General features: G+C 41.9%; 1 long non-coding RNA gene across 8 annotated transcripts in view; it reads left to right on the top strand.

The window, feature by feature from the left end:
* LOC118012423 overlaps positions 1-3,869 on the top strand; it is a 34,645-nt gene extending 30,776 nt beyond the window's left edge. For all 8 annotated transcript variants that reach the window (XR_004679702.1, XR_004679697.1, XR_004679700.1 and 5 more), the window contains 2 exons: positions 290-393; positions 2,332-3,869. This is a non-coding gene — a long non-coding RNA (uncharacterized LOC118012423). The remainder of the gene's footprint in view (positions 1-289; positions 394-2,331) is intronic.
* The last annotated feature ends 20,518 nt before the right edge of the window (positions 3,870-24,387 follow it).

The raw sequence follows: 24,387 nt of genomic DNA, 5'->3' as shown, positions 1-24,387 counted from the left end.
TTCCTTCCTTCCTTCCTTCCTTCCTTCCTTCCTTCCTTCCTTCCTTCCTTTCTTTCTTTTTTAAAGATTTTGATTTTTTATTTGACAGAGAGAGAGACAGCGAGAGAGGGAATACAAGCAGGGGGAGTGGGAGAGGGAGAAGCAGGCTTCCTGCTCAGCAGGGAGCCGGATGTGGGCTCCATCCCAGGACCCTGGGGTCATGACCTGAGCTGAAGGCAGATGCCCAACGACTGAGCCACCCAGGTGCCCTGGAAAAGAGATTTTCTAATGAGGAAGCATTTTGTTCTAGGACTGATGGGAGCCACCTTCTAACCACAAGAAGAGTCAGTCTGAAGAAAACAGAGGCTGGAAGAGTTCAAAGAAGAGCAGAAAAATAGATCTCCAGCTCCAATGGTAACATGTTGGCTCTCTCTTTGGTTTTTTGTTTTGTTTTTAATTATAAAAGAAACTAAATTTCCTTATTGTTTAAGCTAGGTATATCAGTGTTTCTGTCATTTCCAGGTAAAATGATTCTTACCAATAAAATACTCAAATATTGTTCCCATGGGTTAGTAAAATTTGCCTCATGGAAACCTAAAGAAATAGGACTAAGTCTCTACCCAACCATGCTCTATTTTAATTCATTAGTTCTGCTCTTAAAGTATGTGCCCTTCACTGGACAGATTACTCCAGACACTGTATTACTGCCAACCCCCAGAACTCACCACAGTACCTTCCACAGCATACACTCTAAGCAATCATTTATTGAACAAATGCAGATAGAGACTGCATTAACATTTTCAGCGGACACATAAGAGTTGTCATATTAAGCTCAGATAAATTAAAACCCCTAGAACATTTTTTATATAAATTGATGTCAAAGCTGCCTGTCTCCACCCTGTATCTGAGCAGTTGCATGTGTATGGAGTTTGCTTTTTAGCATTTTTACCAAAAGGCCTTGATATTTATTGCTATTCAGTTATATCTAGGAGACTCCAGCTTAGTTGATTGCAGCTCAGTTGTAATTTTTAACTGTGGTTTCATCATTTGTCATGTCAACTCTTCTTCCTATTTTGGTATCAACTTCAAAAAAGATAGACATTCCTTCTCTATCTTCATATGAACCAAACGGCAAAGCATTGACTGAAACAGCAGCAATAAGAGAAGACGGTTCGCTAGAGTGTTTGCCAGGAGTAGCCCTCTCTGAGCAGTCCTGACTTGGCGGCTCAGTTAGGAACTCTTGCCTTTCCAGAAAAGGCCGGTTCATAACTTCTGCCACTTCTAATCCACTCCCTCTACCTCCACTCATGATCGGTGATTAGTGAATTGTGGAGAAGTCGCTGAAAATGCCTACCTGAGTCCTCTCTGAGTTCTTTGAAGTTGCCTCTGCTCTAGAAAACTCTTCTCCTCCACCAAACACTGAGCTGTCTCCTCTGGGGAGGCCTGCAGTGGCCCAGCCATGCCATGACCAGATAGGGTTGAAATATTAGGAATTGTTAGGGGACAGTGGTGTTCTTCTGTCAGTTTTACCCAAAACTGGGACTTAGGGTTTTTTCTCTGTTTGGTTGATACCTACATGTATTTATCCATTGCTTCCGAATCTAGATAAGTAGGAACAATTTGTTAAGAACTGTCTGTTCCCAAACAAAGCTCAATTAAATGTTTTTTTTGTTTGTTTGTTTTTACTTTTTAAGTAATCTCTACACCCAATTTGGGGCTCAAACTCACGACCCTGAGATCAAGAGTTTCATGCTCTACCAACTAAGCCAGCCAGGTGCCCCAAACAAAGCTCAATTTTATTTTATTTATTTTATTTTTTATTCTTTTAAAAGATTTTATTTATTTATTTGACAGAGATAGAGAGAGCACAAGTAGACAGAGTGGCAGGCAGAGATAGAGGGAGAAGCAGACCCCCCGCGGAGCAGGGAGCCCAACGTGGGACTCGATCCCAGGACCCTGAGATCATGACCTGAGCCGAAGGTAGACGCTCAACGACTGAGCCACCCAGGCGCCCAAAGCTCAATTTTAGACAACATTCCACATTTGATTGTTCAAGGACACTAATTCCATCATGATGGCTGTACCCTCATGACCTAATTACCACCCGAAGGCCCCATAGTTTAATACTATCACACTGGGGATTAGAGTTTCAACATAGGAATTTTGGAGGGTACACTCAGTCCGTAGCAATTATTATGTTCTTTTAAAAACCATGAATTATCTGCCATTTAGTAAAATCTAGATGAGTATTAAAATGAAGCAGCCTTCAAGGCAAACATTTGTATTTTCCATGATTCCCACTTTTCCCCTTTCTGATAATCAAACTACTTCTCTATATCTTCTCTTTTGTAGCCACTCCTATGAACCACGAATTCTTTAAGATTTCTGAGGCTGTCAAATGGCACTTGGATTTCCTTCAATCCCATGGAATGTAATTCCCAAGGTCCAGAGACTCGAATTCATAAAAACCAAACAGATGAACTCCTACCAGATCTTGTCTCTTGAGAAAATTAAAACAAACCATAGCAATTGGCACTCCAAGTTGTCAACTGTCTATGAGAGATTCAGAGATCCATGGTCGGTAACAATTTGCTACTTTGCTGGCCATCTGGCTCTGGCCCACTCTCATAATGGTAAGTGGCATTAGTTTGCCCAGCTGGTGACCGCCTAATCATCTGCCCAACATCCTCATCTCAAATGTGTGTTCTGTATGTACTCTTTATCTCCTCATGGTGATTACACCAGTTCCGTGTTTATGAAAAAGATGCTGAAAAAAAAGTGATTTCTTGTTGTTATGATGGGAGTAAAAGAGGTCTAAAGAAAAGATGGCGTTCTTGAGTTTAAAAGTTTATAGAGGCCTTGAGTCAAATGTCTCATGAATGCCAGTGAACTCATGCAATTTGGTGGCATGATGGTTTATTGAAATATTGATTTGTATTGTGCTCTCTCTATTTTTCTTCTCCCTTCATTTGAAGAAGATAGTGGGCCATTGGTTGGCTGAATCTGAAGCTGTTTCAGTATAACTTAGTTTCCTATCTTCTGGGAAAAGCTGAGCATGTTGAGAAGGTTACACTAGGAGTTTGAGAGAAAGATCAGAGAGGAAAGAGAAAGAGATTTTCCCCAGACAGAGAAGGGTTAGGATTTGATGTGTCTGTAATGCCCTTTACCAGGAGAAGTAACAAGACCACAAGAGGGAAAGAGAGCACCTGGATTCTGTGGACCTTGTGCAGTGAACAGAGAGAACAACAGAACAAAATCACGTGGCCTGAATATTGGATATTTTGGTAGAGATTGCTAAATTTCATCAATATCAATTTCACCTGTCCTTCCTGGGTATACAGGTCAATTCTACTTCTCTGCCAGTCCCCTTGCATTTGAGCAGAGCCAAGTGCCTGAGTCTGGCTGAAGTAATGGGCACCACTTTTAGGCCTGGCCTTTAAAGATGTCCTCATGGCTCTCCATTATCACCTTAAATCACGTTCTGGTCTGAGTGGCAGGAAGCAAAGGATTGCAAAGCCGGGAGGGTGATTGGAAGATCCCATTATGGAAGGATCCCTGAGCTACCACTTGACACAAGCTGTCCAGCATGGCTTCCTGACTGGGACTATCCACGTTGGACTTCATGTGAGGAAGAGACGAACTTCTTAAGACCCTGTGATCTGGAGTTTTTTACCCAATAACTAGCTTTAATTACCCTAATTCAGGTGTCCAGCCCCTCTTTCCAATGCAACACACGCCTCCCAGATGTTTACCCTGGAATATAGAGTGGGAGACCCAAGTAATAGCTGAGATAGAGCTGTTCGCTGGCTCAGTGGGATCCTGAGAGCTACATTTCGTTTGCTTTAAAGATAATACATTACTTTGAAATAAAACTTGACGTTTTAGACTAAGAGTTTTATCTCATTTCTCCCTCTGAACTTCTTTCTCCTTTTTCTTTCTGGGAAAGGTGTACATTGAGGAATCTGTCCTCTCCAACAGACAAGATTCCCCAGCACACATCCAAAGGTGATGCTCCCTGCCAAGGTAGGCATCAGCTCTTTGGCCTCGCACCCCATCCTTTTATTTTCAGCCCTTCTCGCTCCTTCCAGGGTATGGGCGTGAACCTTAGAGGTCTGGATGGCAAAGAGTTACGCCTTCCTTTCAGGTCTTGGGCTTCTTCAGTCAATTAATTAGATCAACATTTCAACTCGAGGCTGCTCTGCTGGTCTCTAGCTCACACCATCACCTGAAATACAGCCCGCCACACACACGCTTTTGACAGCAAGAGCCGCTCAAAAGCCTCTCCATGCCTCTATTCCAGGAATAATCCAAGGAAAGGGTTGATACCTGTGAAAGCCGTGAGTGCAGAAGGCCTCTCTGTCCATCACTTCAAAAGAACAACTACCCTCAGTCTGCCTTGATTTTGCATTATAGCTCTTCTTTTTCAATGAAACGTCCCTGCTCTCTATTCATTATAAAGAATAAAGAGCTTTTCAAGTGTGAGTTGCTCAACCCAGAAGGGAACAGAGCTATTTTTAAGAGGGTTTCAACTCTGAGCTGTTACACAGGCCAGCCTGCCAGCAGCAGAGGGCTTCCTGGGAGGCCGAAGGCAATCGCAGCCTCCCTTCAGGAGGGGATATTCAGGAAGGAAGCTCCTGGGGCAGAAGCATTCTAGCTCTCTGGCCCGCAGACAGCCCCGGTGCCTTCACACCTGGCTCCTCTAGGCAGAACCTCCCAAGGGGGTCGGGGGAGTATTTTTTATTCTCACCCATTTGAGGTTTGCCTGCTGCCTTAGGTTTCTCACATCTACTTCCTCCAAATAGGAAACAATCTGCTTGATTCTCATCCAGGAGCACTGAGAGGAGGGGGGCCGCCTTTATGTCCTCTCCTATCTTCGTCAAGCCATATGCAACTGGCAGCCACCACACTTCTCTCTGTGGGAAGAGGATAATCAGAGCTGGATTCCTGAATGAAAGGAGGAACATGCAGAGTCGCCTGCCTCCTGTCCAATGGTAGTGGAATCCTTGTGGCCTGACTCAGTCCGGAGCTCGTCTGAAGTCCGTGCCTTTTAGGGACCGGGATGGGCTCTCAGATTCAGAGTTAGAGGGACCTGGGTTCAAGTCTCGCCTCTTGGGCCTCTGCTCTCTTAGGGTAAATGAGGATAACGATACTGTCCTCTCAGAGGTACTGTGGGGAGGATTACCCATTCCGCAGTGTCACACGTATGTTCATCAGTGATCTGAGGGCTAGCAAGACATATTCTCTAATTTCTTTCAAGAGCAGAAAATGGTGTTGCTGGACAACAGAAGAGATACTGACAATGTGATAGGAACTAATGATTCAGGAGGATTGAGATGACCTTCTATTCTCCCATTCCATTAAGCTTCTCCAACAGAGAGAAGGGGCAGGGAATTAAAACTCTTCCATTGTTCTGGTAGCTTTGGGGAGTAAAAGACATGTGTGTATACTAAAGGGTGGGAGGGGACCCAAATGTCAACTAATTTCATACACAGAATGGCTAAAAGAAATAGAGAAACTTTTTTCATCCTAATATACCTTGTACCATGGAGGTACAGAGCTTAGAGAAATCCACTTCAGTACTTTTTTTAAAGGAAATATAATAGCCAGAAAAATATAGACCTACCGGACCTAAGGGCAAAGATAGTGCTAATATATGTGTATGGTAAGGTTATACGGTTACAAAGATGGGGCAACCAATTAGGCTCTGAGCTTCCAGTAGGCCAAAGCAGAAAGGGAAATATTATGTTACCAAATGTATAGCTTTCATGAGGAACCCCCTACTGCTACCAGTTCCTCATCCTTTTTTATCATAAGATTCATAAGCATGGATAATTATCTTCAGGAAGAGAATACTTAGGGAGTTTCACTACGGCCTCTTTCAAGTATTTGATGGGCTGCCAAGTACAAAAAGGAAAGATTGCTTTGGGTAATTCCAAACCACAAAACTAGAATCAATGAGTGTAAGTTAAAGGGAACAGATTTTGGTTAAAAATAAAGAACTTTCTAACAATTAGAGTTGTCCATAAATGGAATGAGCTGTCTGGCAAAGAAGTGAGCTCCCTGTTACTGGAAGTGATCAAACAGAGGCTGGCTAACCATCTGTTAAGGATAAAAAGGATTTGTACATAATGAGAGAATTATGCAACAACATAATACAAGGCTCTTCATGACAGTTTTATTTATAATAGTAGGAAAAAAAATAGAATCAACCTAAATGTCCAACAATAGGGGATTAGATTATTATGGTACTCTCATATGACTTATTTTTTTTACATTGTTTACAGATGTTAAAAAATCAATAAAATGATGACATGGGAAATGCTTATAATCTGTTACTAAGTGGAAAAAACCTGTAGCATATATATTGTGATGCCATTTTGTAAAAAAAAAAAAAAATTTGTTTATGGAAGAATAACACTAAAACGTACATATGTGAAAACATTAATAGTGATTACCATTAGTGTTTGAATTATGGGTGATTTTCCTCCTCTGGGCTTCTCAGGGTTTTCCAAGTTTTCTATGCTGAGCACTTACCACTTATGTAACTAGGAAAAAAAAGTAAGAAGAAAAAAAACTCCCAGGAGTCTCTTATTAGCTAGTAGCTTCAATTAGATGATCCCTATAGTTTTTCAAACCTAAGATTTTATGATTTTTATTTTAAACTTAGGTTGATTGTTTTTCTCATAAAATAACTTATCTTTTAAAAAGGTTTTAATCAAATATAAACCCTCCCACCAAAAAAAGGTTGGCTTAAATTATAAAGTTTTTGGTAAAATCAAATGTATTTCTGATTGCTCTGGTCATTTTCACAGTCTCTTGAAAATACATGGGATATAAATGTAAAAGTCTGCCTAATAGAGTAGAAAGAGCTTACGAATTGGAATCAGACACCACTGGGTCTCAAATCTTGGCTCCACTACAAACCAGCCTTAGTTTCCTCAACTTGAATATGGGATAATAATAATAACAGCTAAGATTTGTAGAAGATTCTCTATGTGCCAGACACTGATTAAGTGCTTTACATGCAATGGAATCTTCAATAAAATCCTCCGAGGTGAATTTTATTCTCCTTATTTTTCAGATGGTAAAACTAAAGCACAGAGAATTTCCATAGCTTGCCAAGATCGGATAGCTCTAAGTGATGGAGTACAAATTCAACCTCAGGCAGTCTAACCTTAGGAACCATGGTGTTAACTACTATACTATACCGCCTTGTAGAGTTATGGAAGGATTAATTAAATTAACATAGATAAAGTGCCTAGCAGAAAAACAGGCAGTCAGTGTGCTAAGTTTCTCCCTAAACTTTTCCATAGCTATTTGGCCCCAGAAAGACTTTTGATTATCTTCTCCAAGAATGCATTCAACGAACACACTGGAGAAATGCAGCTCTGTGGTAGGTAGTCTTACAACAAGTTCATTATCAATGGCATTCATGTCAAACTCAGAGATATTAGAAATCATGTCCCACAGGATTCCATTCTGGGGCTGATTCTTTAATATTTCATCAATGATTTACATGGATAGAACAGAAAATAAGCTCCTAAAGCTGACAGATGATACATGCTGTTAGCAGATGACACCCATCGTCAGTTAGGAGGGCTAGCATCCAGGACAGGATTAGAATTCCAAATGGTCTGGCAAGATGGAGAAGAGGTGGAGGCAAAAAGAATGAACTTCATTAGCAACTAGCACAGAGTAATACATTTATTAAGAGGGAAAACATTATATCGGCATAGCAAGGGCAGTGACTAGCAGTGAATAATTGTTGCTGGAATGAGTTAATGGTTAAAGTTGCTCATAAGCTGGAAATGAGACAGAAAGTCAAGTACGGTTCTGAAAATGTACTAAAAAATAAGACTATGGTGGAGTAAATCAATTTTCCCCATTATATACCATATTTTAAACACTCTTTCGAGTTCTATGTTTTTTCCTTCAATATTGTTCTGGACATCTTGGAAAAAGTATCCGAAAAGCAAAAGAAATTTTTACAATTACAAAACACAACCTGAGGGAATAGTGAAGGAATTGAGATCTTTTAGTTGAAGAAGACAAGTCAATTGCTGACAAGTGATTTAAAAATTGCTTACTGAGCAGCATCTATGTCCCAGGCTTTGCTCAGTGCTGGGAGACAGAGAGAATCAAGATCTGGTTTCTACCCTTGAAAAGCTCAGAGACAAGAGGATAATCGCTTTTAAGTTTATAAAGACTGTTATTTAGAACTCTGATATTTGCATCACTCCTGGCTAACTCCTATGCATCTTTTTCTTTTATTTCCTCTTTCTTCCCTCATTTCCTCTTCTTTTCTTTTTTCCTTCTCTTCCCTAGATGTTAGAGCTGTGATTGGAGCCCACTAGCATGGCAGGTTAGCTAGGTATATTCAATAGGGTCCCATCTGAGACTTGGCCAGGATACTAAGCCCTTCTTGTCTTACATTTCAAAATATTTCTATAAATGTATCTTTCATCCTCCACACACTTCCAATACAATTGCAGGCGATGAAGCAAGCCTGGGAGAGAGAAAAGTAGGTTCCTGGATGCAAATAGATCAGTTTGGCTGGAGAGAATGCTAGAGTAGATATATTATGAATCTTATAATATTAAGGAATTTGAATTTTCTCTTACTGATGACAGAAAGTCAATGAAAGTTTGTGAGAAAGGGAGTGACAAGATCAACTGGGGTTTTTAGGAAGAGTAACCTTATTGTGGTAGACAGAATGGGTTGTAAGGGCACAGGCTGGAGGAGGGGTCTTGTTAGGAGGTGATTATTAAGGAATAAAAAATGACCAGAATTAGACAATAGAGTTAAAAGAGACAGAAGATATGTGGACATGAGAGACACTATAAAAGAAAAATCATTAAAAATTTGATGCCTAAGTAAATATGAGCATCAAGGGAGGGAGACGATTTGAAAACAACTCCTAGATAGTAGATAAGGAGTTTGGGAAATGAAAATGTACCAAAATGAGGCAGTGGGAAGGTGAAGATGGTTGTGGCAAGGTAATCATGATGGGCTCGGGGCCAGACAGGTTGTCTTTGTGTTGATGGAACATATAAATAAAAACCATATATCCAACAGGGAGCTAGGAATGGATTTTCTATAAGATCATCCTCAGGGGCGCCTGGGTGGCTCAGTCGTTAAGCATCTGCCTTCGGCTCTGGTCATGATCCCAGGGTCCTGGGATCGAGCCCCACAGTGGGCTCCCTGCTCAGCGAGAAGCCTGCTTCTCCCTCTCCCACTCCCCCTGCTTGTATTCCTGCTCTCGCTATCTCTCTCTCTGTCAAATAAATAAATAAAATCTTAAAAAAAATTATAACTACAAAAAAAAGAAGATCATCCTCACAGAGGTAATAATGTGTCTTGGACACCTCCACCTGTATATCCCACTGACACATCACACTCTGCATGCCTAAGACTAAACTCTACTGTCATTCACAAACACAAAATTTAATTTGTGTTTCTCCTCTAGGTTAATCATGCTTTTAAATATCCAGGGTACCAAACTCAGAGTCATCTCTGGTACCTTCGTCTCCTATTCCTCCCACTCCCACAAGCAACTAGCCACAAAAGCAATTGATTCTAAGAAAAAAATATGTTGTATATCAATTCCTAGTGCCATAGTTAATGCTCACATGATTTGTTTCTCAACTATCACATAGTTTGTAACAGGTTTTCTTGCCACATGAGTCTGTATTTTTCCACTGGCTACAGAATGAAATTCAAAATCTTCCAGGAATGAACATACTTGTCCAGCCTAATCACTGAGGATAGCTATACATACCCAACCTGAAAGCCCCATCAGATTCCTTGCCTTTCTTTAATGATGCCAGGCATTTCTATGCCTGGTGTACCTTTATTGATGATGTTCCATTATTTTGGAATAATTTTTTCTGCTTAAGGAGAATATCTTTCAAGTTCTGAGTTCCATGCTAGTCCCATTGTGAAGGTTTCTCTGATCTCCCATTGCTTGTCTCTCTTCACTCATGTTGCTTTTTTTGAAAGCAAGAGCCTGAGCCAGGGAGGTGAAAGTAGACATGGGAAGAAGCAAAGGATGTAATAAAAGTCTAAACAAAGGATTGATGGGCACAGAGAAGGGAAAAGTTCAAAATGACTGGCACTGAACCCAAGTCAAGCTGATAATTGAAAAGCCTTACAGAAATGAAAAGGGTGGTTGAGGCTAGAGAAAACTATTTGGAATTTATATGCAAAGAGATGATACCAGATGTGTGGCAATAAAGGAATAGAAGAGAAGAGTCTGTTAGGGAAAATGTTGATCTAAGGACAGAGCTAATAAACATGTTACCAGAGTTCCAGCCCAAGATGGCGACTTAGGAAGACCCTGAACTCACTTCCTCCATGGACACACCAAATCTATACCTGTTTATAGAGTATTCCTCCCAAAGAAGAAGATAGACAGAAAAGAGAACAAATAGAGAATGAATGGCAAGAGAGACAGAGACAGGGTAAAAAAGAGGAAACCCTGCCCTCATGGTGAACTGTAGTCAGGAGGGATAGTACTGAGGGATTGTGAGCAGATTCATCTGTGCTGGGGCTCAGAAAAATAAACAAAAACAACAATAAAAAAACCCCTTGGTTTAAAAGGGCAACTGGAATATAAAGGACCCATTGCTAGAAACCTGCCAAACAGCAGGAAAACTGCTGGAACTCTTTCCAGGTCAGAGGAGTTAGTGCCACAGTTTATATTTGTCCTCTACCTTGATAGTGCAGACAGGAGCAGGAGTCCAGGTGGCATAGCCAGCCTGCCACCTCAGTGGGCCCCAGGCCCCTGGCCCATGCCAGCCACAAATGCTATAGGGCATAGGAAAAACAGGTGTGCTTTAAAAGAACAACTAGAACATAGAAGAACCAACCCTAGAGCCTTGCCAAATGGTAAGGGAGCTGCTGGGACTCTCTCTGGGTTAGAGGGGCTGGCAGGCATCATGGTTTACATTACCCCTCCACTTTGAGATGGGAGCAGAGTTCTGGGTCTCATAGCCAGGCTACCATATCAGTGACACCCAGGCCCCTAGTCCACACCAGTCCCAGCTGTCCCACCAAGGCAGCCCCAGCTTATTGGGACATCCTTGGTCAGCCCTCACCACAGCTCTAGCCATCTCGCCAAGGTGACACATATGCAAAGTATACCCAGAATACTCCAGGCCAACACCACTTCAACTCTAGATGACTTGCTGGGGTACCCCCAAAACAGAGCACCCCAGGATCTCATGGCCCATGCTTGCCTCAGCTCTAGCTGCCCTGTCAGGGCAACCCCTGCAGAGAGTGCCTCAGGATCCCTTGGCCCACATCCTACCTTGGCCCACACATGCCTCAGATTCAGCTGCCCTGCCAGGTCACCCCTGCAGGGAGCACCCTGGGATATCCCCATTTGCACCCACTTCAGCTTCAGCTGTCATCGCAGGGTGCCCTCAATACAGAGAGCCCTGGCCTGTGCCCACTTGAGCTCAAGCCATACCACCAAGGCAGCCCCAGCACAGAGTATCCCAGGACCCCGAGCCATGCCAGCCACAACTCCAGCCAGCCAAAGTCACCTGGCACACATAGTTTAGAGAGGGGATGATCATACACAAGATCATTTCTTCAAGTTTAGGAGAAGTAGCTGTTCCATTCATAGAAACAAACAGAAAGTCGAGCAAGATGAGGAGACAGAGGAATATTCCCCAAATGAAAGAACAAGACAGAACCTCAGAACGAGAACTAAATGGGACAGTAATAAGCAATCTATCTGATAAAGAGTTCAAACTAATGGTCATGAAGATGTTCATTAGACTAGAGAGAAAAGTGGATGAACTCAGTGAGAACTTCAACAGAGAGATAGAAAGTATAAGAAAGAACAAATCAGAGTTGAAGAATATAGTAACTGAAATGAAAAATACACTAGAGGGAATCAACAGTAGATGAGAGGATGCAGAGGAACAGACCAACAATCTGGAAGATAGGGTAATGGAAAGCCCCCAAGCTGAACAGCAAAAAGAAAAAATAATTTAAAAAATGAGGATAAGGGGGTACCTGGGTGGTTCAGATGGTTAAGTGTCTGCCTTCGGCTCAGGTCATGATCTCAGGGCCCTGGGACTGAGCCTCTCCCTCTCCCTCTGCTCTGCCCCCTGCTTGTGCTCTCTTGTTCTCTCTGTCAGATAAATAAGTAAATAAAAATCTTTTTTAAAAAAATGAGGATAGATTAAGGGATGTCTTGGACAACATCAAGTGAACAAATACTTGCATTATAAGGATCCCATAATCCCTACAAAGGAGAAGAGAGTAAGGGGGAAGAAAACTTATTTGAAGAAATAATACCTGAAAATTTCCCTGAGGAAGGAAGTAGACATCCAGATTCAGGAAGCACAGAGAGTTCCAAACAAGATGAACCCAAGGGGGTCCACACCATGCACATAATAATTAAAATGTCAAAGATTCAAAATAAAAATGCCAATTCCTCACCTAGAACTATAAAATTAAAAGTTCTGGGAGTAGGCGTCAAAATCTGCATTAAGCAACAAGCCCTCGGTGTGACCTTATGCTTACTTAAGTTTCTAAAGAGCTAGTTGATATTAGAATGACATTTTAAATTCCTTAAGTTTGCTTAATGTGTGTACCAATATATAATGAAGTGTGTATCTGTATGGTGGGGGTGGGGAGTGATGGATGGAGCACAACGAGTGCTGAAGTTTGACAGACCTGATAGTCTGGGAATTGGTTATGAAAACGACTGTTTTCTTGAGGGTGGAGAGTGTGGCTATCAGATAGGATGACAGAAAGAAGGTACTGGTGACTGAGATGTCTCATGTGAATGGGTGCTTGATGGCTGTGGTCCATGACATAAGTCCCTCTGTAAACTAAACCCTGTTATGGTGATAGGTTTCAAAGACTATTGTAAGAAATAAACTAGATAGGGCGCCTGGGTGGCTCAGTTGGTTAAGCGACTGCCTTCAGCTTAGGTCATGATCCCAGGTCCTGGGATCGAGTCCCGCATCGGGCTCCCTGCTCTGCGGGGAGCCTGCTTCTCCCTCTCCCACTCCCCCTGCTTGTGTTCCCTCTCTCGCTATGTCTCTCTCTGTCAAATAAATAAATAAAATCTTAAAAAAAAAAAAAGAAATAAAGAAATAAACTAGATAGGCAAACACATAATGTAAAACATGTATTTACACTTGACCAATTCCTCAGAGATAAAAGTTGGTATTTTTAGGAGTATGGTATCATTTTAAAGCCCAAATATCGCATGACTCATTATTTTGGATAATCTTTATCACTACTGATCCTTCTCAAACCAAAAATATAACTTTAACTTAACAAGCTACAACTAGCAAGTTAAACAATTTTAGTAACTAGTAGCTTATCTAGTTTCTTAAATTTCTTAGCCTCAGTACACATTAGTCTTAGAAATTCTCTCTTCAGAAAGATAAACAAGCTTTAAATATAGACAATATATTGCAAAAGCTTTCTACTCTACAAAAAGTTGCCACCAATTGTAAGCTTATCTATTAAAGAGAATGTTTATGAGGAAAAAGGAAAAATAATAAACATGGTTGTCACCCTCAAATATTTCTTCATGCCCCTTGTGACCCATCCCTCTTCACCCTCTACTTGGTTCCAGGTGACTGCTGACTCTGCTTTGGTCATTGTAGATTAGCTTGCATTTTCTGGAATTTTTTATAAATGTACATATATACAGTATGTATGTACTCTTGTTTTTGTCTGACTTCTTTCACTCAGCATATTATTTTGAGATTTATGCACGCTCTAGTGTTTGTAAATAGTTCATCCATTTTTATTGTTGAGTTGTATTCCATTGTGTGACTATATATTTATGTTAACCCATTCACCTATTGATGGACATGTTAACGGTTTCCAGTTTTGCGCTATGACAAAGAAACTGCTATGAACGTTAAAACACACACACACACTACTCGTTTCTTATATATTTTTTAAAGATCTTATTTATTTGTCAGAGAGAGAGAGAGAGAGAGCACAAGCAGGGGGAGCGGCAGGCAGAGGGAGAAGGCTCCCTGCTGAGCAAGGAGCCCAATGAGGGCCTCGATCCCAGGACCCTGGGATCATGACCTGAGCCAAAGGCAGACATTTAACCGACTGAGCCACCACATCCCACATTATTTGTTTCTAAGATGAGAGGAGGAATTCTAAGTTGCAAAAGAGCCAGAAAAAGACTGGCCACTGAGGTGAACTTACATATCTTAGTTTTCCAAAAAGATTATTTTTTTTGGTCTTTACCCTTTTATGGGAAACTTCCAATTTCTGAGATGTCATACTTGTGATTTGAGGAAACTGCTCAGTTGGGTCCCTTTTGATTCTAAGTTTTGAAATTTTAGTCATTTTTCTTTCAAAAGAGGTATTCCATTCTTATATGAGGGTATCTAACCAAAAACAACAACCAAATATCAGGCCATAGAATTTAAAGTGAAGTGGGTTGTAAGGTCAGTTTTCACATGATCAATTAATATATTGGGGGTGGGATGAGGGGCTGGAATAAGATGTGTTAAAATGGATTCAATTTGACCAAATTATAGCTTTTGAAAGAACTTCTCTTTAGCACAGCCATTCTTTGTTCTTTTTAGAGGAATTTATTGAAATAAAAATATTGTAAAAATGCATACATGTGGGACACCTGGGTGGCTCAGTCAGTTAAGCATCTGCCTTTGGCTCAGGTCATGATCCCAGGGTCCTGGGAACAAGTCCCACACCGGGCTCCTTGCTCAGTGGGGAGCCTGCTTCTCCCTCTTCCTGCTGGTCCCCCTGCCGTGCTCTCTCTCTCTGTCTCTCTCTCTCTCCCTGGCAAATAAATAAATAAAACCTTAAAAAAATACATGCTTGTTGTAAAACTAATCCAAACAATCCATCAATCTAGAAGTAAATATGAAAGCCCTGTCATAATAAGCAAGCTGGCCTATACCCTTATAGACTTTACAGAATACATATGCAATCATATACACATGTACCTTTTTCTGCATGTGACTTGCCCAACTTCCACCATCTCACTTCCCCTAAAGTAACAAGCTATAGCAATTAACAATTACATTAATAAAGGTTACATTTCTACAGTACACACACACACATTACATTTCACATGTGTTATATTCTGATCCTTACTCTGATGGGCAAAAATAGGCGGGGGGGGGGGGGATTATTTGTGTCATTTTATAGGCAATGTCATTTATGCAAAATCTCAAAGCTACTTGTGCTGAAGAAGTTGTAACTGGCCTTGGGTCCTCCATACCAAACAACATGTTTCTTTCCTACATCACACTGTTCCCCACAGTGGGATTTCCACATCCAAGTCTTCCCAGCCTCAGCTAAAGTGTCCTACAGAGTATGTCAGTGCAAAACTTGGATTAGATATAATTTTGAACATCGCCATGTAGTTGCCTAGTAGTTTTCTTTAGATAGGAAAAGAGTGGCATTCCAAGTTTGATCTACCAAGTATCTGGATTACATCTTGAAGTGATGCCGGGGGGGGGGGGGGGGGGGGTACCAGGAAAACTCAGTAGGACCCTGCACTGATGTTTCTGTATGTAATCCAGCTTTTTCCATAAGTATGTCTGGCAATGTACACCCACTACTGAACAATGTGCTGTCAAAAACAGAACAACAGGCCCAAAATGGAGTCACTTGTGCTAAGTTCCACATCACCAAACTGAGATTTAATTCTAGCTTCAGCTGTTCCAGAAATGGTATCTTAAACCAATCAGGAATTGCCTGATCAGCACTAGTTAGGGTATTCTGCCGGATAGAGCCCATTCCCCTAAAGAAAAGTGACCTTGCAATAAGACAAAAAAGACCTGCTTCCCTCAGCCTGTAAAAGGCTATCATTTTGTGCAGCTCCTTGCAGCTCCATTCTGTCTGCTAGATCAGATGCTGCCTGATTTGAATTTATTTTTGCCCAAATAAACTCTTAAAATTTTTCATATGCCTAAGTTGACCTCTTAGCAGTCCCAGTGAAGGGAAGTTTGGGGGAGAAAGGCAAGAGGTAGTGTAGAGGAAAGACCACTACTGTATTTCGTTTCTGAGAAATGTTTGTTCCCCCCACATCTTAGTACTTAGAAAGAGGCATTCATCTTACAAATCCATAGATCTTGGATTTGGTCAAGAGCACTAAATGGGGACTCACTGAAACTAGATTCTTGACGAAATTCTGGTACTTCCCCATTTGGGGAAGGTCATTTAACTCCGCAGTGTTGTGAACAAGAGGTGACATACATACAGCTCACTACAGGCTACACAGGAGTTGCTTTTAATAATAACTAGCATTTGCGGAGGGTTTACCCTATTCCAGTTACTGTTTTAGCACAGTGAGAGGATTTTCTCATTTAATCCGCATAGCAAACCTCTTAGGAAAGTCCTATAAATATCCCAGTTTTAGAGATGAGCAAAGTGAGATTTCGAAAGTTCAAATGAACATAGCTATAGGTTAAAACTGGTACATGGCAGAGCTGGGAGTTGAGCAAGGTAGTACGAGGCCAGAGGCTCCCCCACTAACCCCAATACTATTGACCTACTTGCTAGCTGTGAACTCACATCATTGTCCTTTTATCTTCTTTCTTCCTATTCCATTCACCCACAGGTTTAAACTAGCTGATCTTGATTTATTATAAACTCAGATGCCTTCAGGATGATAAACATAGAACTGGAAACGGATGGTAAACGTCAGGGATGGTAAACAGTATGATTCTCAGCCTGCGTGTGCGCACACGTAACACACACACCGCATACCACGTTGACTTTTGGATTATCCTTTGCACACACACACGCAAATGAAGCAACACATCAAATGAAACTGAAAATAAAATAAAACAAAACAACCTTGGACCAACTTCTTAAAAACTCATACAAATTAAATTTACTAGGGATCTTGGTGTGTCAAAGAAAATGTGTTGATTTCAGCTACCGGTATGGGAACGTCCATTAAGTCTGCAAGTAACGATATCTATTCCGGATGGATTATAACAACACTTGCAAAACCTCAGTAAAGCTAAAGGACATACTGAAGTGGTGGAGAAGGTAACCCAGAGTGGATCTATAATTTCCGAAAGAGGAGGTCTCCAAAATGACATTTTTATTGAGTACTTCCTATCAAATAGCAGGTACTTTCTTTTGTTTCATGCATCTTTACCTTATACCATTTCTAAGGAGGACTAGAGGGTCCTATTTTACAGATGACCCAATTAAGGCTCTAGGGTGTGAATATTAACTTGCCCAAGGCTTTTGAAGCCTCAGCTTTTCCAGTACACTTGCTGGGGTCAGAGGGTGGATATGTTACCTATCATGAAGCCGATGAAGACCCTCAGTTTTTACCAAAGCCCTGAATCTGATTTTATTCATAGTTTTATGTTCTTTTTCTTAAAGACAGCCCCCCAAACTGTTTAAACATCAGACTCCCCCAAAACATAGATGCATGCTGTGGGGGAGTCAAAAGGCTGTGCTAACAGCTATCTTGAGCAGGGTACCCTCCGACTCTAGCCCCCTCGCAGGTGAGGAGAGAGCGGCAAACCCCACGTTGTCTGGCCTGCTCCAGTATTGTGGACTTGATGCATCCTGTAGTTCTCCTGGGGGCCCTCTAGGAGAAGCATCTAACTCTCCTCCACTGGTTTACCATGCAGAGACCATGTTGACTCTATTTTCGCAGCTTTGGTTTTTCTATTAATTGCTAAGTTGCCCCTAGCCTGCAGGAAATGAGATGCCAAAAGGAAGGGGAATGGATCTCTTCCAGACCTCTCCAACTCTCAGATTATACTAAACCAGTAGCAAAACCCCTCTTTAGCATTTGAAAGGGAAGGCAATTGTATTCCTAAGGCTCACTCTACCGCCTCCAGACTTTTCTCAGCCAGAGAACAAAGGGAAAAAAGCAAACACCACTTCACACTCTTATTCATCCGAGGTTAAAAGAGACCTCCCACTATACAAAAGTCCTTCTAAAGGTCAGTTTGGGAGTGTATTGAGGAGGGCACTGGCCGGGGAACGAAATGTTTACCATCACTCTCCGGGGGCTGCTTCTGTTTTTCTTTCAGCACGTTGCGCGGGGTACATCTGTCAGAATTGGACATTTTCATCCCCAGTTAGCTTGCTGGTGGTCAGATTATACTTCCTTGGCTCTCCTCAGTCTTTTTCAGATTCTGAATTCCAGTTAAACTAAGGAGGCAAGGCCACCCTGGGCCAGGACAACTCCCTGGGGATGGTTATTCATTCATAGTCATTGAGTCAACAGCGATTCATTGGGTACGTAACGTGTATCCAGCACCGTGCTAGGTACCAGAAGGATGCGGCCATGCGAGAGCTGATGCACTTGTCTTAGAGCTGCCATTCAGTGGGGGAAGCTTGACATTACACAAAGAAGCACGCACGCCATTTTTTAAGTACAACTGTGATAAATGTCTGAAGGAGCACAGTGTGCAAAGGGAGGTTAACACCAGAGTGGCTGACCTCCCGTGGGCTGTCAGAGCAGGGGGCTTCTTTGAGGAAGTGAGAGGAGGGGTCAGCTATGTGCCAGGGCAGTTGAGATCATGCTGGGTATTGCAGGCAAAAAGTCCCTGACTTGGGAAACATCTGGCCAGGCACAGGAATTGGAAGACTAAATGTGGCTGGAGGCCAGAGGGCAAGCCAGAATGGGGCTGGAGATTTGGCAGGAGGGGAACTTCCATCAGGCTTTGTATTCTGTAGGCTTTTTGCGTTCTATCTCCGAAGCAAGGGGGGAGGGGGTGGGGGGAACTAGTTACAGGCTTTGATAAGGGAAGGGACTTATGAGGTTTGTAGTGTCAGAAAGAGTTTTAGGGGGCAAGAGACCAATTCAGGGAGACCAATTAATAAGCTATATCAAAAGTCAAGATAAGAAGTTCTCAAATTTTAATGAATTGCCTGGGAATCCTGTTAAAATGCAGATTCAGATCCAGAAGGTCTGGGGTAGGGCCCGAGACTGCATCTATAACCCAGGTGCTGGTCTATACCACAAATGTTCTACTGGGAGTTTTAGTTTAAGGTGCCTGTAATGCAGATGACAAGCAGACACATTTGAGAGGTATTGTGTGGGAAGTCTCACAGGTCTCTGACTTGGGCAACTCTAGTGGGAGTTGCATTCACGGAGACAGGACGCACCAGAAAAGAAAGAACAAGTTTGGGTGGCAGGTGAAAAGCTCGATTCTGGACCTGTTGAGTTTAATGTCTTAGGAATCTCTAAGGAGGCTATGTTACATGTGAATCCGAAGCTCAAGAAAGAAGAGGAAGCTGGAGATACAAATTTAGGAGTTATCAATATGTAAATGGCAAATGAAGCTATGAAAATGGATGCTATCGGCATAGGGAGAGGGAATACAGCAGGTGGCACAAACTTAAATTTGACCTGCCGTCCATCTGTTAGTCTTCTCTTAAGTATCTTGGGAAGAGAAGGGGCCCAAGGTGAAGCAAGTATTTAACGACTGAGTGGGGAGGAGAAGCCAGCAAAGCAATCTGAGAAGAAAATGTCAAAGATAAAAGCAAAACCAAACTGTTATCCAACAACTTGGGGAATTCTTTTTTGCTGATAGAACAGCTTTGAGACGTGGGGATGGCTTGAGATTACAAAGGTAAACCCTCTCCGTAGCCCCAGCAGCTGAGTCGTGGTTGACCTAAACCTGACATAATCTCATTCTACTCTGCCTGAAGATTGGACCAGTAGTGGGCTCTGACCAATGAACAAAAAGGGCGTGTGGGGGGGAGTGAGTGGGGAATTCGAGGAAGGCATTTTGCTTTCCTATTAAAAAGGACAGAGAAGGAGAAGAGTTGCATGGTGCCATTACTCATCCCTCCCCACCCCCCACCCCCCTTCTCTGCTGTGAACTCAGACGTGGTGTCAGAACAGCGTCAGGCATCCTAGGGCTGAGAGGAGATGAAATGAGGGTGATAACTCAACAGCTAAGGATAGCAGAATTAAAAACGAAAAAGCATCCATGTTGCAGATAACACAGCTGAGCTGCTTAGCTACTCTGGAGCCACCTCCTTCCGCTGTTTTTGTTAAGTGAGATGATAAATACTCATACTGCTTAAGCCCCAGTTAGGATATTCTGTCACTTGCAGCTAAACGTATCTTCAGCCGTTAATTAGTGTTATGTCGTGTAGTGTAGACAGGGAGTTAGATAGACATGGTTCAGATAGATACAGCGTTTCACTTTGGACATTTTGTGTGTTTCCTCATCTGCAAAGTGGAGACAATAATGGAATCTCCCTAAAGAACTCTCCTATAGTGTTGGTGGGAGTGCAAATTAGCAAAACTACTTTGTAATTTGGCAGGATTTACTAAAACTGAAAATGCATGAGGACTAAGGCCCAGCCATTCTACTTCTAGGTAAATCTTAGAGAGATTCTTGCCCAATGCATTGAGAGACATACACAGGATTATTCATTTCAAGCCCTTTTTGTAGTAGGAAAGAATTAACAACAGTCTAGATATCCATCAAGGGGAAATACATAGGTAAACTATAGTATATCGATATGATCGTATACCATGGAGCAGTTTAACAGATGAACTAGCTCTCTCTATATATATCAACATGGATGGATCTCAGAAACATAATGCTGAATAAAAAAAGCAAATTGCAGAGTTAGACATGCAGTATGATCCATTTATATATATTTTAAAAGCAGACACTACACTACATATTTTTGTGGATCTGTAAGTCTATGGAGAATAGACTGCAACCACATACATTAGATACACTCGGGAATGAAGGATAAAGAAGATAAGAAAAAATAGGGGTCATGTCTAGACAGATGATTATATCATGCCAGTCACGGGAAAGAATGACTGACTGAATCAATTCAGTTCTGTGCATCTGCAGTTCAACATTAGAAACAAAATAAAACAAAACATAATAGTATCACTCTTCTAGGATTAAGTGACATAATAGCTCAGTGGCTCATAGTAAGGGCTTAACAAATGGCGGTCATCATCATTATTATTATGCCCACTTGCTGTGCTCTGCCTTTTTGTTTTCCATAGGCTCTTTCTATTAGATCAATCTTAGAAAGTTGGGGAATTTGGCTGGGTACGACTCTCTGGACCTTAATTTCCAATTCCCCTTTACGGGTTTGAGGGTCATAACAGCAAAAGACTTGGTTTGGGCCAAGTCTTGATGTGCATGAAGGCTACTCTAATGGGTTAAAAAAAAAACAAAAAAAAAACAAAGCCAAAGTGCCATAAGGCACACTCAGGGCAGCCCCAACCTACCAACGTGCCAAATAACCACAGAGAGGGGAATACCTTACTCTTGTGAATCCTTGCATTTTGCATACATAGCTTACTTAATCAGAACTAGCTTGAACAAAACAAGACATTTACTGGCGCATGTGAAAATTAGGAATTCCCAGAGAAAGACCTGGCTTCAGCTTTTTCAACTGAATTGGGGAATTTTCACTGCCTTGTACCTACCTACGGCTGCTGTTGCCACAGCTGAGATCTCTGTTGCTTGCAGGGCTCACTTCCAGGTACCAGTTTTTGAACCAGTTCTGCAAGCAACTGAAAGAAGCTCTGACTCACTGAGGTGGAAGAAGGAAGTCAGCAGAAGCATACATTGTAGGTCACAGAATTAAAGGAAATACTTCAGGCCAGGTCTTGGGAAGAAAGGAAAGGAGGAAGCTACAGGATTGTACTAAGGAATATATCTCTTTAGTCACGTCACGGGAAGAGTACAGCTCCGCCTACCTAGAGTCCCTCTGTCATTCTCCCTGAAGAAAGAGTCTGCCTGGATTAGTTTGGGTCATATGGGGTGTCTTGTGATCAACAGTCCTTTTAAGACGCATAGAATTGGGAAGGCATTGTCCCCCCACAGACAAGCTGCTTCCAATCCAAGGGTAAGGATTCCGGCCTAGCAAAAACAACAAATGTCTACTCTACTGTTAAATGTAGTTTGCATCTAATTAGGAATTCCAAAGGTCACAGATCGAAAGATAACTTCATCATCAGCTTGTTTAGTGACTTGGGGAGCATAGCCTCACAATTCTCTCTTTTGTACTGGCCAAGTGGGGTTCATGACACACACTCCTTTCTTATGTCACCAAATTTAAATCTCAATAAATTAATAATAACCCCGAGCTGGAAAGGGTCTCAGATGTCCTAAGGGAGTGATTCTCAATCTTGTCGTGGCTGCTTAACATCACCTGGGACACTATTTCTAAATGCACATACCCAGAGATCCTGATTTAATTGATTTGGGACAGAAAGTTTGGGCATCAATACCTTTTTTTTTCTTGGCATCAGTATATTTAAAAAGCTCTCCAGGTGGAGTGCCTGCCTAGCTCAGTTGCTTAAGCAGCAGACTCTTGATTTCAGCTCAGGTCATGACCTCAGGGTCCTGAGATTGAGCCCTGCATCCGGCTCCATGTTGGGCTGGGCCTGGAGCCTGCTTAAGATTCTCTCTCCCTCTCTGCCCCTCCCCATTCACACGCACACTCTCTCTCTCCAAAATAAATAAATAAATAAAAATTTCCCCAGGTCATTCTAATATGCAGCCAAGGTTGAGAAGCCCTGGGATAGACTTATAGAGATAGTTTGCTCTCATTCCACTGTCCTCCTATGGAGAGTCCCTCTGTATCTTTGAAAGGGGACTGTCAGCTTGTTTTAATGATTCCAGTGAGGGGAGTATCTTGGTCTGCTCAGGCTGTGATAACAGAACACTCTAGGCTAGGTGGCTTAACAGAAATTTATTTTCTCACAGTTCTGGGAACTGGGAAGTCCAAGATCAAAGTTCTAGCCGGGATCAGTTCCTGGTGAGAGCTCTCTTTCTGACTTGCAGATGGCTGCCTCTTCACTGTGTCCCTTCCATGAAGAAGTGGGAGCAAGCTCTCTGGTGCCTCTTCTTATAAGTATACTAATCCTATTGGATCATGGCTCCACCCTTATAACCTCACTTAACCTTAATTTCTTCAATAAAGGCCCTATCTGCAAATACAGTCACATTGGGGTTTGAGGTTTCAACATATGAATTTTGAGGGGGGACATATTCAGTCCCTATCAATGAAGTCACAGCTCATCGGGTGATAGGGTGACTTAAGTTGTTAGAGAGCTCTTCATATTAAGCCCAAGCCTTTCTCTTCCTAAATTCTTCTGTAGGAAGAATTTAGGTCTTGGGTCTTAATTCTGCAGAAAGGGTTAAGAGAAATGGGAGGCAACTAACACAAGAACAACTATTTTGCAAGCATTATAATCTCTGGAGTTTCAGGAGAATACTGTGAGCAGGATATCATTATCCCCAATTTACAGATCAGAACACTGATACGAGAGAGGATGAGTCATCTGCCTAAATTCATAAAGCTGACAAGCGACAAAATGAAAATTCATACTCAAGCATTTCTGCCTTCTAAGCCCATCACCTCTTCCACACAAAAACCCCTTGGATATGTAAGGTTGACTCACTCCTGAGAACATGCCTTGTCCATCCAAATGCTGCTTAGGTTATGCTTGTTTTTGCTTTTCTATCTCTCCCTTTCCCCCTTTATTTCATCCTTCTATTATCTACTCTTCATCCTAGCTCTGGTTTACTCCTTTCACCTCATAATCTTATTTTTCCTCAGTGTCTTTCCTGGAATTCCTTTCATTTTATGAACTGTAGCATGGACCAAACTTTAGCATGTGTAAGAACCATACAGAAATATTCTGATTCGCTACGTGAGGTGAGGCCCAAGGATGTGCACCATGGTTTATCTATAATGGGTTTATTGTTTTTCTACCTGCTCTCCTTTCCCCCTTTTTCTGCAACAGCATTTCTCTTTCATTTTTAGGAAATGTTTTTAGCCCACTCTGAGTGATTCTGGTGGGTCTGCCAGTCATGTGGTCCCATGTATTCCACCATAGGAATGGACACAGGAGGCAGAACAGCATTGTACACCATTTCTCTGGACACAGTGGTTGGTCCAACTTGTCACTCAGCAGCTGATCCATGAAGGGCCAGTCAGAATCCTTTTACAGAATTGCCATGGATGCAGGGAGAAAAAGAGTTCTTTTCCTTGCTGTTGCCGCCTGTTGGTGATGCTGGCAGCCATATTTGTCTTCACGTGGAGGGAGTCTTCCTGGTAATGAAATGACCACAGAGGGAAGGAGAGCCTGAAGATGAAGAGCAGAGAGGAATCAGTCCCCATGACACTGCATCTAGATTTGCTGAAGGCTGTTTCTCCCTTAGGTTGCCCATTCCCTTGAGTCAATAAATACTGTTTGGTATAAGCTTATTAGAGTTGAGTTTTTGCTTCTTACAACCACACTTAAGCTATAAAATGTGTCCATCTTGTCCAAAACTGCAATCAATACTCGCTCACAAAATATGCACCAAATGAATGAACAGAGAGAGTTCTCACTGTACATTTATTTCCTGGGTCTCAAAATTGGCTGAAATACCACAACTCTAGCTGGAACTTCATATAGAA

The sequence above is a fragment of the Mirounga leonina genome, unplaced genomic scaffold, assembly GCF_011800145.1.
Source record: "Mirounga leonina isolate KUSES-001 unplaced genomic scaffold, KU_Mleo_1.0 Mir_151, whole genome shotgun sequence".
In the NCBI taxonomy this organism is placed as follows: domain Eukaryota; kingdom Metazoa; phylum Chordata; class Mammalia; order Carnivora; family Phocidae; genus Mirounga; species Mirounga leonina.
Note: the sequence above shows the minus strand (reverse complement) of the source record. Positions and strands in the feature narration are given on the sequence as shown.